The sequence below is a fragment of the Benincasa hispida genome, chromosome 6 (assembly GCF_027475165.1).
Source record: "Benincasa hispida cultivar pf3 chromosome 6, pf3_genome.v1.1, whole genome shotgun sequence".
Lineage (NCBI taxonomy): Eukaryota > Viridiplantae > Streptophyta > Magnoliopsida > Cucurbitales > Cucurbitaceae > Benincasa > Benincasa hispida.
The window spans coordinates 24,677,078-24,690,176 of record NC_143483.1 but is presented as its reverse complement, the minus strand read 5'-3'; the positions used below and the strand labels follow the sequence as shown (position 1 = coordinate 24,690,176).

The following is a 13,099-nucleotide window of genomic DNA, read 5'->3' as shown; positions in this document are numbered from 1 at the left end:
AAGTGAGATGATGCATGTCTTGTTTTCATGTGTAACGTAACTGAGCCTTGGTTTGGTTGCCCCGTCCCCGTGCGCTGCTTTCTTTTTCTCCTGTCATTCCCACGTGTGCTGACTCCTGTCCCACTACCATGCTTCCTTCTTTCCTTCCTTTCTTTTCTTTTCTTTTCATTATTTTTCTTTTTTTTTTTTTTTTTTTTTTATTACCAACTAACTTAATTAGCCTACAAACCTTCAGATGCCATCCTCGATGATTCGGAAAAACCGATCAATCCAATTCAATTCGTACGGTTTGAGTTGGGTTATCAACTCATTTGGGTTGGATTGAGTTCAAATAAATGAAAATTTTATGGGTTGGGTTGGTTCATAGATTCATCTAATATAACTCAAACCATCCCGAACCAACCTAAATTTATTATTAATTCAATTATTTATACATATATTGATTTTAATTTTATTTAATTTTAATGTTTTTTGAATAATTTATTTTTCAACAACTCTTAAAAGTAGTTTTTTTTTTTTGCATTTTAGAAAGAAAATTTTCACTATATAAATTGAAATTGATTTGTTAATCTTAATTCAATATATGAAAATAATTAAATTATATTTTAATATATTTACGTTTTGCTTCTTTTTAGAACAAAATTTTAAATAAATGATTCGATTAACCTGAACTAACCCAACCCAAATATTTCTTGGTTGGGTTGGGTTGAATTCATTTTTTTAATAAGGGTTATTTGGGTTGAAAAAAATTACAATCCGAACAATATGGTTGGGTCTAAAAAGTCTTTCAACCCAACCCAACCCAACCTATGAACACCCCTAATGCCATCCATATAGGATATGAGATTGATCTTCTTAACTACTTTTAGACGAATATTCAATCTTAAACTTTAATTCAAGGGCTTAAAAAGCCTCCATTTAAAGAATTATATGAGTATTGAAGTTTAGGTTTAAAAAGTTTCAAGGAATCCGTTTTGCAAATTCCACGTTTGATCGGTAAAAAATAAGTTTGACATCTTAAACCTCGTTTGATAATTATGTGAGTTTTGGTTTTAGGTTTTATAATTATGGTTGTTTTCTCCTACTTACCATATTTATCATTTTTCTTAAGAAAACATTTTAATTGTTTATAAAATTTCAACAAAAAAAATAAGGGTAAAAAATAAAGTTTCTAAAAATTACTTCGTTTAGTTTTTAAAACTAGAAATGAATTTTGAAACAGATGAAAGAAAATAAATTAATCTAAGTAGAAATAATGTTTATAAGCTTAATTTTTAAAAGTCAAATGGTTATCAAAATTTAAACGATATTTTATTAAGTTTAGGAAACTAATTGGCTATTGTGGTTTAGGGTTAGGAACCGTTGGTTAATGAAAATTATTAGAAGGGCAACCAAACTCAATATCCTATACCACCTAGAAAAAGGAAAAAATATTGTAAATATATAAGTGAGAAACAACATCACCATCGGTACGCCTATGGATTTTTTAGGGTATAAAACTAAAAATGAAAGTGATATATAAAAGCTTATATCTAAAGTAAAAACTCATTAGAAAGTACATTTAGGGTGAAAACATGATGAATTGGAGATAATGAGGTGGTAGGAATGTTATTAAATGGATAAGAAGCAAATATATGGAGAAATAAAACAAAAGGGGACATTTAAATGTGGATATAATGAAGAAGGAAGGCAAAAGAGGAAGCAAAAAAGAGGATGAAGGCAGTGGTTGAGAGGGTCATTTGTGGAGGTTGTTTACATGGAAGAAACATGCATTGGGAATGATATAAGACTAATTCAGTCATTGCATTGGCCATATTACACATTAGGATGCCTAACATTCTGTTGGGGCTGTTCCCTTGGATGGATGTGTAAAGGGAACAACATGTAGCATTGCTTTTCCCTCTTTTACTTTTCTCACTAACCACACAAAACTCCAACCACTACTCTCATATCTCTATGCCCTATTCCATATTATTCCTTCTTGCTTGTACACATTCTTTCAACATGAGCAAATTAGAAAACTTATGATGAAAAAAATAACATTTAATCGAGAATTTTTAGGAGTCAGTACAAACCTCAACTCATCAAATAATACTTATAATCTCACAAACTAACAATTTATGCTATTGAGTCGCACAAGTGGCAAGTCTGATCGAACCATAGGAAAGCACATAAAGTTTAAAATGTATAGAAAATAATGTGCAAAAATAAAGGATAGAAATGCAATTCAATGAAACGACCTAGTTTAAGGGAATTAGAATTGCTCAATGTAACTTTGATAATAAAATTATCTAAATGTAATTTTAGTATCTTAACTATGCCTAGTCCAATTGATTGGAAATCCAACCAATAGTTCTAATTACCTAATTAGCTAAACATGCTAGATGAGTCTATACTAAACATATTTAACTCACCACATTGCACTCTAGGGCTTACACTAGGATGAATATTTAATTTCTACCGTCTAATTAAACACTCAATATGGTACCAACAATTTCAATCACATATTGAAAGTTAACCCTAAGCATTCAATCACAAAATTTCAAGTAGTTTGTTAGACAATCAAGAGAAGATGTAATTACTAAAGAAATTTAGATGAAGAGAAACCCATAATCAAGATATAAAAATTTCATTCAAACAAAACTCCCAAAATTTACATTTTCCAAATTTTCAAATAGCTAGAACTTACCTTCCCATAGAGATGGAGAGGATAAATTCTAGCATTGTTCCATTAATTACATGAGAGAAAGAAAGAAAAATACAAGTGGAAGAGAGAAAGGTGGAAGAAAATCGGCTGGGGGTTGAATAGAGGATTGATCTTTTTGCGCGAAAGTGAAGAGACAGTATATATACACCACAACGCTGAGGAGTAGCACAGCGATGGAAGAAAATTGGCTGGGGGTTGAATAGAGGATTTATCTTTTTGCGCAAAAGTGAAGAGACAGTATATATACACCGCAACGCTGAGGAGTAGCACAGCGATGCTATGCCTCGCATGCGTGCTTCCATCAATCTTTGGAGCGTCACAATGCTGTATTGAAATGGTATCTTTTGGAGTTCACAGTGCTGCTGTGTCGGCCTATTAAGGGTATTTTTGTAATTTTTTTATCAGTGTGAAGTCTAGTTACTCTTTTTTGCTCTTAATTGTTCCAAATTAACCCTGAATGGTTCGTAATGCTTCTGAATGCATGAATTGCTCGAGATCCTACAGATATAATCATATAAGCACATTAAACATCATAAACGAGCAAGATTAGAGGCACTAACATAGCACACTTTGGGTGATATCGGTTCAAGTGATAAGGAGGTAGAAATCAAATAAAAACCTGAGAGATAATATTGAGATGCTTGGAAAAAAAACAAAGGCACTATTTGGCGCATATGTTTAGAAAAAAAAAATCTAGGAATCAAATATTTGAGGGATTCTGATGCTTGAGAATCACAAATAACTGTGTTTGAAGAGTAGAGTTTGAAAGTCTGAATTTAGGTAGTCTTTTTTTTTTCCTTCAGTAAATATGAGTTTTATAACATTTAATTTACCATTGATATATATTTTTTTGAATAGTTTTGAATTAAAAATTTAATTTATCATGGACAAGTTTTTAAAATAGTTTTGAATTAAACATTTAATCAATTTTTTTTTTTTTTTAAAAAAATTAAGATTATATTAGTTGCTCTACCTATTGTGTAGCTAGATTTCAATTCTTTTGACTCTATGTATTTCTATGACAATAATGTATGAAAAATTTAAACATTAATACAATGAACTATAAATTTCAAGAGACTATAATTTAACTATCATTCATTGAATTCGACAACAATAATGTAAACCTAATGAGTAATAAGAATATGGGTTCCATTTACTTTATCTTAGTAAAAAAAATTAACCTTTTCACAACCATAACAAACTTTGAAATTTAGTTTAGTACAAACTTTGAAATTTAATTTACTGATAAAGTTCTGTAGAAAAATTTAGGTTTGCCATAGCAAATGCAAATTCTCTCTCTTTATCATAATAACAAGTTTTGTTTGAAAATTATAAGTTTTGATATTGAGTTCCCTAACAAATTTAGCTTTTATAAGAAAATAACAAAGTTTGTTAGTAAAAGTATAATAACAAATTTTGAAGGAAAAGAAAAATAATGTTATCTTAACAATGTGATTTATTTTTTTCTTTTACTAACATGTTTTCCATATTGAAGTAACAAATTTTGAAATTTAATCTGCAACAAATTTACTTTTCACCTAATTTATCTCTTTTCTTAACAACAACATTCATTTTTCATAACAATTTTTGAAAATTTGAAATCGTTTCATAACAGAGACTTAGTTTTCTTTTTAAATTCATAATTTATCTCATTTTTATTTTTTTTTTAAGAAATAACTATTCCCTAAACTTAAATTTCATTGAACTTTAAAGTCAAAATTGTGAAGTAAAAACATGAGTATTTGCAAATATAGTAATGGTTTTCTAGAACTACAAATATATCAAAAAAAATTTGAACATGTTTTCTAGTTTTTCTTTTGTTACTACAATTTTACCCTTGTTTGTGTATCAACATCTGATATAATTAATATTTGGTATATTAGCCAACTGATATACTTTATATTTGGTATTTCAATCTGTCGATATATTTTATTTAAATATTATCATTTATACAATTGATATATCACGACTTTTAATTGTGTCGTTGTGGATATTATTTGTTCGATTATGGTAAATATTATTTTTATTTTTATTTCGTTTTGATATAGAATTATTTTCATCAAATGAGTTCAATTTTGATGTTAATATGATATATGTTAAATACATTAATTTTATCAAATGAAATACCAAATATAAATTATATTAGGTAATTTGTTTTATTTTCAATTTTTTATATGATTTTAATGGTATATAAGTTATACCTTATTTGGTATATCATATGTATATTAAATATTCCATATTTTGTATATTAATTAATTGATATACACGATTGAGAGAGAGAGAAATATATCAATTATATTGTTGATATACCAAATATGAATGGTATCATTTAGAAGGATATACTTTAAAGGTATGACATTGACATTTCAATTGTATATTAGTACTAATTCAAAAGAAATTGCATGTAGATCATTAGTGTATCAATAGTATATTATAATAAGCTCAAAATGCAATACTAAGTAGTTAGTATATCTATAATTTACCAACACCAATTCAAATTTTATTTAAAATATAACATATATAGATGTATCTATAGTATATCAGTAGTCATTAAAAATTTATTTCATGTACGTTAAACGACAGTATATCACTCATGATCTAAATTCATTTTAAGTATTATATAGATGTATCAATAGTATATCAACACTCATTAAAAATTTATTTAAACGGTAACATTTCATGTATAACTTTTATACTTTATATTTGACATATCAATCAAAGTCCATAAATAATAGCAAATGTACAAGCACATAAATACAATATATGAATGGTAATTTTGATATATTAATTGTATAACTTATATACTTTTTATTTGGTAGTAGTCAATTAATATACCAACTATAAAATATATCAAATGACTAATATACTAGATATAAAATATATCGAATATACTATTGATATAAATGTTGATATACCAATAAGGGTAAATTTGGAATAATAAAAAATGGTGTTTCAATGTTTTTTTTTTGCTACATTTACAAAGTTAAAAAAATTATTGTTAAGTTTATAATTTTAAGATTGTTTTTTTTTTTTGGAGTTTTTTTTTTTTTTTTTTTTAATATTGTGATTAGGAAAACAATTTAGGGAAATATAGTGATTTAGAAACTATTTAGAAATATATGGTTGTTTTGGAGTTTTTGAGGGTAGGGATTTTGTGTAAAATATTTTGTCGAGGGTTCAACCCTCGACCTGTCGAAAATTAAAGAAGAGGTCGAGGGTTGACCCTCGACCTCAAGGAAATTGAAGAAGACGACAAAACTTGAAGAAGAGACCCTCGACCTGTTGAAAATTATAGACCCTCGACCTAAAGGAAATTAAAGAAAGAGGACAAAATTTGAAGAAGAGGTCGAGGGTTCACCCTCAATCTGTCGAAAATTCAAGAAGAAACCCTTGACCTAAAGGAAATTAAAGAATCGTTTAGTAATTATACACGATTGAACACAATCGTTTAGTAAATTACAATGCGATCGTTTAGTAATTATACACGATCACACACAATCGTTTAGTAAAATTACTATGCAATCGTTTAGTAATTCTTTATTAACGTAACAATAGGTGCAAACTTCCGAAAAAAACAAGTGAATGATGAACAACTTCTTTATTAGACGATAGGAATCAAACAAGATTAATCGGTCGCTTATGAGATGCTAAACGATCGTTTACAATCTCTCCGCGATCTACCAAAAACTCCTACACGATCGCTTAACTATTACTATTACATGATCACCTTCTCAGAACCTATATGATCGCATACCTTTTAGTATATGATCGTCTACCAAGTGCTACATGATCGGAGCTTTACTACACGATCGCCTAGTGGAAGTAGACGATGAGCGACACGTTAAGATGGCTTCTCCATGACAGCGTCTGCCGAACTCCCACTCTTGAGAGCTCTTTTTCCTCACTACACGACCGCCCACAAACTCCTACACGATCAATTAGCTATTACAATTAGACGATCGCCTTCTCAAAATCTATACGATTTTCTACCTTTTACTATATGATCATATATCAAGAGCTACACGATCGTTGAGATTTACTACACGATCGCCTAGTGGAAATACATGATGAGCGGCATGCTGCGATGATCTCTCCATGATATCGTCTTCCAAACTCCCACTCTCGAGAGCTCTCTTTCCTCACTACATGATCGCCCACAAACTCCTACACGATCGCTTAGCTATTACAATTAGACGACCGCCTTCTTAAAACCTATACGATCGCCTACCTTTTACTATACGATCGTATACCAAGTGCTACACGATCGCTGAGCTTTACTATACGATCACCTAATGGAAGTACACGATGATCGGCATGCTGTGATGTCCTCTCCAGGACACGTCTTCCGAACTCCCACTCTCGAGAGCTCTCTTTCCTCACTACATGATCGCCCACAAACTCCTACACGATCGCTTAGCTATTACTATTAGATGATTGCCTTTTCAGAAACTATATGATCGCCTACCTTTTACTATACGATCGTTTACCAAGTGCTACACGATCGCTAAGCTTTACTACACGATCACCAAGTGGAATTAGACGATAAGCGACACGCTGCGATGGCTTCTCCACGACAGCATCTTCCGAACTCCCACTATCGAGAGCTTTCTTTCCTCACTACACGATCTCCCACAAACTCCTACACGATCGCTTAGCTATTACTATTAGACGATCGTCTTCTCAGAACCTATACGATTGTCTACCTTTTACTATACGATCGTCTACCAAGTGCTACACGATCGCTGAGCTTTACTACAAGACAATTCGGTTTTTGGAGAAAAAAATCATATATTGTTATGTTTAAAAAGTTGATGTTCATAAACCTTAAAAAGTTGATGTTTATAAATTAAGGAAAGGAATGTTGCAAGTGGAGACTTCATGCACTAAAGAAAAAATCGCATGGCTTGTTCGAGATCACTAAGTACGATGAGCAACATACATGTTTTTATTCAGAACTGAGTCAAAGTCAAGTGCAATTGGATTCATCAATGATTGCACACACATCACAGAGCTTTGACTATAATACAGTCACTTGACAACGATGTGAATTTTGTAATTAGTTAGGCCATAATCGAAGGAAGTGTCCTTCGTTACTAAGACGAACTTCAGATAGTTAGGGATTGAGAAATAAATTTTTTTATTATATATTCAATTCTTTTTATTATAATTTATTGTATATTCAATTTTTTATATAATTTATTGTATATTCAATTTTTTAATTATAATTTATTGTATATTTAATTTTTTTTATTCTAATCTATAAAGTTGTACATTATTCTTTTAATTGAGAAATAAATACTTTTTTTTATCATGTATATTTAATTAAGTATAGATACTTTTATTGTATATTCAATTTTTTATTATAATTTATAAAGTTGTACATTATTCTTTTAATTAAGTTGTACATTATTAATTGAGAAATAAATATTTTTTTTTATCATGTATACTTAATTTAGTTAATTAAGTTGTGCATTATTCTTCCAATTGAGAAATAAATATTTTTTTTTTCTTTCAGATCATGGCTTTAAACCCAGAACCTGTTGATCTCGATGTTTTGTACGACTAGTCCATCCACCGATCATCTATTGTATGATGAGATCGTATTACTGGAGAAATATCTTGCAAGTGTCGAGAGGCAGTTCTCCAGCGTACTATCCTACTTCACCCTCGAATACTACCACTATTCCGCACATCTGAATTTTATGGGGTTGTCAGATTGAGATTTATTCAATTGGACAGTCTTGGTCGAGAGATGGAGACCTGAGATGCATACATTTCATATGTCTGCTGGAGAGTGCACTATCACTCTACAAGATGTAGAAGTGTTGTTGGGGTTACCTGTTGACTGTGAGCCGGTCACTAGAGTGATGTACGAGGACTGGTCACAAGTTTGTCAATTGTACCTCGATATGACCCCACCTACCGACAAAATTAAAGGATCGAGGTTAATTTTGATATGGTTAGGAACACAATTTCGTGAGCTCACAGATGATGCAGATGAGGAAACCGTCATAAGATATGCGCGAGCATATATACTACAAATGATGGGTGGAAGTCTGTTTTCCGACAAATCAAGTCATTTTGTTTACTTAATGTTCCTGCCACTATTAGCTAACCTCTATGATGTGAGGTGGTATTTATGGGGTGGAGCATGTTTGACATGGTTGTATAGACAACTATGCAAAGCAACAAGACTTTGTGAGATAGATGAGCCTCTCATACTTTTGCAACTATGGGCTTAGGAGTGATTTCCAACAATGGCTCCACAACTACAACATGTCATGACACTCAGTTAGCGGGACGAGCCTACGGTTCTCGGTATTTTATTTTAATTCAATTTAATTTTTATATCACTGATCTAGTTAATTTAGAATCTAAATTATCAATTTAACAATTTCGGTGGAAAGATATTTTGTGTGACTAGGACAGCCACACATGTAGTCAGCCAGTACAGATACATGTTTGATCTGTTTCAACCTGATTAGGTACATTAACACTGAACCAAATTGATTATTTTATACACATTTTTATTGTATTTGTCTTTAATGTTCTGTAATAGAATATTTTGTGTTTCAGGTTATTTGGGAGCCGTACAAAATTATTATGCATATTTTGCCCAATTTTTGTACGAATGGTCAAAACATATGGCAGATGATGAGTTCTCTCATATGTTTTCACATTGGTGAGTGCCATCTTCCTGACAGGGTGATGAGACAATTCGGCTTTCAATAGGATGTCCCATCGCCTTGTAATACTGAACCCCTATTGCATGATATCGACTTAAGGACTGTAAATTGGTCCAAAAAAGTTGCAAATTTAGTAGTGTGATGGCACTATCGTGCAAGGTTTATTGCAGTGGGGGTTTCTATTAAATAGTTTGACAGAGATGTCACTCAAGACTACATTCATTGGTATAATAATATCACAAGGCACCACATTACTCGTTCGGGAGCAGCTGTAGGTCATCTGGTAAATGAATGAATATTATCTAATTATTTTTAATATAAATTTATTTTAAATATTATCTAATTGTTTTATAATTCATAGAGATCGAACAACAGTAGACTCCGTGATGTTGCGAATGATCCAAACTAGGTTCTTGCTATATGTAGTGACAACTAAAGCTATATGGAGGAGATACATTATATGTATGATATACCTATTATTCCTCCACCAGCTCTTAGATGTAGAGGACCTGTTCGGGAAGAGGATGAGTTTGATGAGATTGCCCATAATGTGGAAGAGTTGCCCTCTGTGATGCAGACGCAGAGTCAAACTGATTATGTTAGTCCGATGATGATGATGCCAGCATTTGGTTCAGGACATTATGACTCAGAGGCTGGTCCTTCGTCTTCATATGTGCATGGACATGATCGGGGTCGTGGAGAGTATAATGAATATTTATATTATGAAGTGCCTGTAGAGGTACTAGAGCAACATTAAGAAGAATCAGAGCAACATCAAGTTCGAAGTCGACGACGACAATCAACTCGAAATCGACGACGTCCACCTTGTGGGACACATTGATTTTTTTAATTATTTTTATATAAATGAGATATTTTAATTTACACTTTTTTTTTTAAATTTTTATGAGATATTATTTTTTTTAATTTGTTCTTTTTAGAGTTAAGTTAAATAAAATAATAAAATCATAAAATCATAAAATAATAAAATGTTTTTAGAAATTATTTTTATAAAATGAAAAATTAAAAAAAAGGTAAAGGTCGAATTTTCAACCCTCGACATATTAAAATTTTTTTTAAAAAAATCATATTTATAAAATGGAAAATTAATAAAAAAAAAAAAGGTAATGGTTGAATGTTGAAAATTCGACCTAACACTTGACATATTAAAAAAAAAACCATACTTTTGTTAATAGTTTCAAAATAACAATATTTTTATAAATTATTTTTAAAACTACAATATTATTTTAATTTTCCCTTTTCTTTTTGGCTATTCTTGCAAGTGCCCATTTTCTTATTAGAACTTTTATTTGCATCGAATTTGAGTTTTATGGTGATCATTTGAGTAGTAGAGAACCTTGTGTTTTAGAGACAAATTTTTGTTTGGATGTTTGTACTTTTTATTAATGCAGAGATTTTAATGACAACAGTTTTGAGAACGTTTCTTAATAAAGACCAATTTTAAAATTTTCACAGACATGATAGTGTCAATATCAATGTTATTACTTTTTCCAAGTAGAAAAATGTGGTCATTTTGACTTATCAGTTATAAAGTTAAGATGAGAGAAATAAACCTAATATTAAAATATATAAAATATATTGTGTGATAACATGCAACTAATTTTCCATTCAAATTTTAGCATGTAAATCAAACCATTTGAAAAATAAATTCTATAACTCATATCTATTGCTATGGTACTTGAGTAATTTAGAACAACTATCCTTGTAGGGAGAAAATCTCAGCCAAAATGAGAACATTAGGGAGAATGTAATTATAGATGACCATTTAGATAAATCATTATGATTTAATTCTAGAAACATTAGGGAAAATGTAACATTTTAAGTTGGGGGAGGGGGGAGGGGGTGATTGGTTTGCACGTCTGATAAGTCTTTGAGCACCTAAGGTCGGATTTTATGGTTGGGTTGAATCATTTGATGATTGTGCTACGTGTAATGTGATGAATGAAAATTTGGGGTAGACTTTAAATAACTCTCTATTCACATTGTTTAGAATTTATGAAAATGTATGCACAATTTTTTGCCAAAATTTGAAAATTTTCTTTATTTCCTTACATCTTTAAGGAACAGAAAATTGTCGAGGCTTTCCATCAATCAAATAATATTTATAATCACGGAAAGGATTCCTCTGCCTCCCAACTTTCCCAGTCTCTTTTTGGACCCAGTTTCCTCCAACTTCAACTTGTCCTGTATTATTCCAAATTTAGCTTAAAATTTGGTATTTAGGGGCTAAAATAACCTTATAATACTACTTGACTCTAGAGCTTACCAACTCCAACGAATGGAGAACTAGGCTTTAAACAGCAGTAGGCGTAGGGAAAGATTTCTTCAATGCATACACTGCTGTTTTGGACATGTAGACAGACTAGTTGGGCACATCATCCAACAGTTTGGTGTACCAATCCTTAGTTGGGCTTGTAGTTAGTGTTCACGAGTTGTTTGGACCTCTTCTTTTTCCTCTTCCACTCACCTCAGCATTCCAAGAACTTCCCTTTATCCCTCTTTATTTCAAGAGCTTTGAAAATGAATGTATGTCTTGTGAAATTCCCCTTCTTGAACTTAGTATTTATAGGCTTTTGAAAGTATCATTGTCATCTCCCCAACTCCTCCTAGCATGACAACTCCTTTAAATTTGTCTAAGTGTCCTTTTAGGGTGATTTTTCACCTCAGAATTGGCCACCTCATATGCATGTATCCCTTTCTAAGGTTTCTTCACCTCAAAATCTGCCACATCCACCTTCTACACTTAACCAAAATTTTCCTACGGTGCCACCTATCTCTTTAAGATGTTCACTGCAAAATCAACCACTTTCTTCTAAATTTAACCAAATTTCTTCTTATTTCACCACCTCCTACTTCCAAGCTTACGTAATTGGCACCAATAATCTCGATTGGACACATCTCCCATCCTAACTCCTTCAGCTCAATTGGTTCACCATTTGTCAAAGACTACCTCTTATCTTCTTGATTTTGTCTATTTCAACGCATGGTTTCTCCCTTGCCTACTTTTTCTAAGTGCTTAAGCATACTCATCCTTCATATTTGTTCAACTACCTATCCCATTTGTCCCTCCATGCTTCAAAGACCATTCATTTCATGTTGGGTTGTAAGTTCCTACATCGTTTCTTAAAAAGACTTACATTTCACTAGGATGACCCTAGATGACTTGACCTTAATCCTGAGTGAGTTGTAAACTCCTATGTATGAGGGCAATCCTTTGATCTACATGGGTGAGAGTGGCCAGATTCGTCGACTCAATATGCCTACTATTTTGGGATTTTGTTCGAGTAGGGAGCTAGGAACACAACTACACAAGAAGTAATTCACTCCTTCCCGGTCCTAGGATAAGTAGATGAATTGCTCTCCTAAGGTTTGATTCCGGATCTTGAACGATGAGGTACCTCAATCTGTCACTGGCCAGAGAGGGGTCCAGTTTATAGTTGGACTATAACTAATTGTTCATTAAAGGGATCAGTAGTACTTAAGAAATTAGATGTAACTATAGGGGTAAAATGGTAATTTTGATCTAACTGTAATTATGAGCGATTTGTGAGGGTCAACTCATTGTTGATTAGTAATATCCATGGACACAGAAATATATCTACAGTGCGAAGTGCAACTATCGGCCTTTAGTGGAGTCACCGACAATTAATGAATGTTGATTAATTAGTTAAAGAGTTTAGTTAATTAA

General features: G+C 31.6%; 1 pseudogene; it reads left to right on the top strand.

The window, feature by feature from the left end:
• Window positions 1-9,165: 9,165 nt before the first annotated feature.
• Window positions 9,166-10,234, top strand: LOC150035527 (uncharacterized; annotated as a pseudogene).
• Window positions 10,235-13,099: the final 2,865 nt, after the last annotated feature.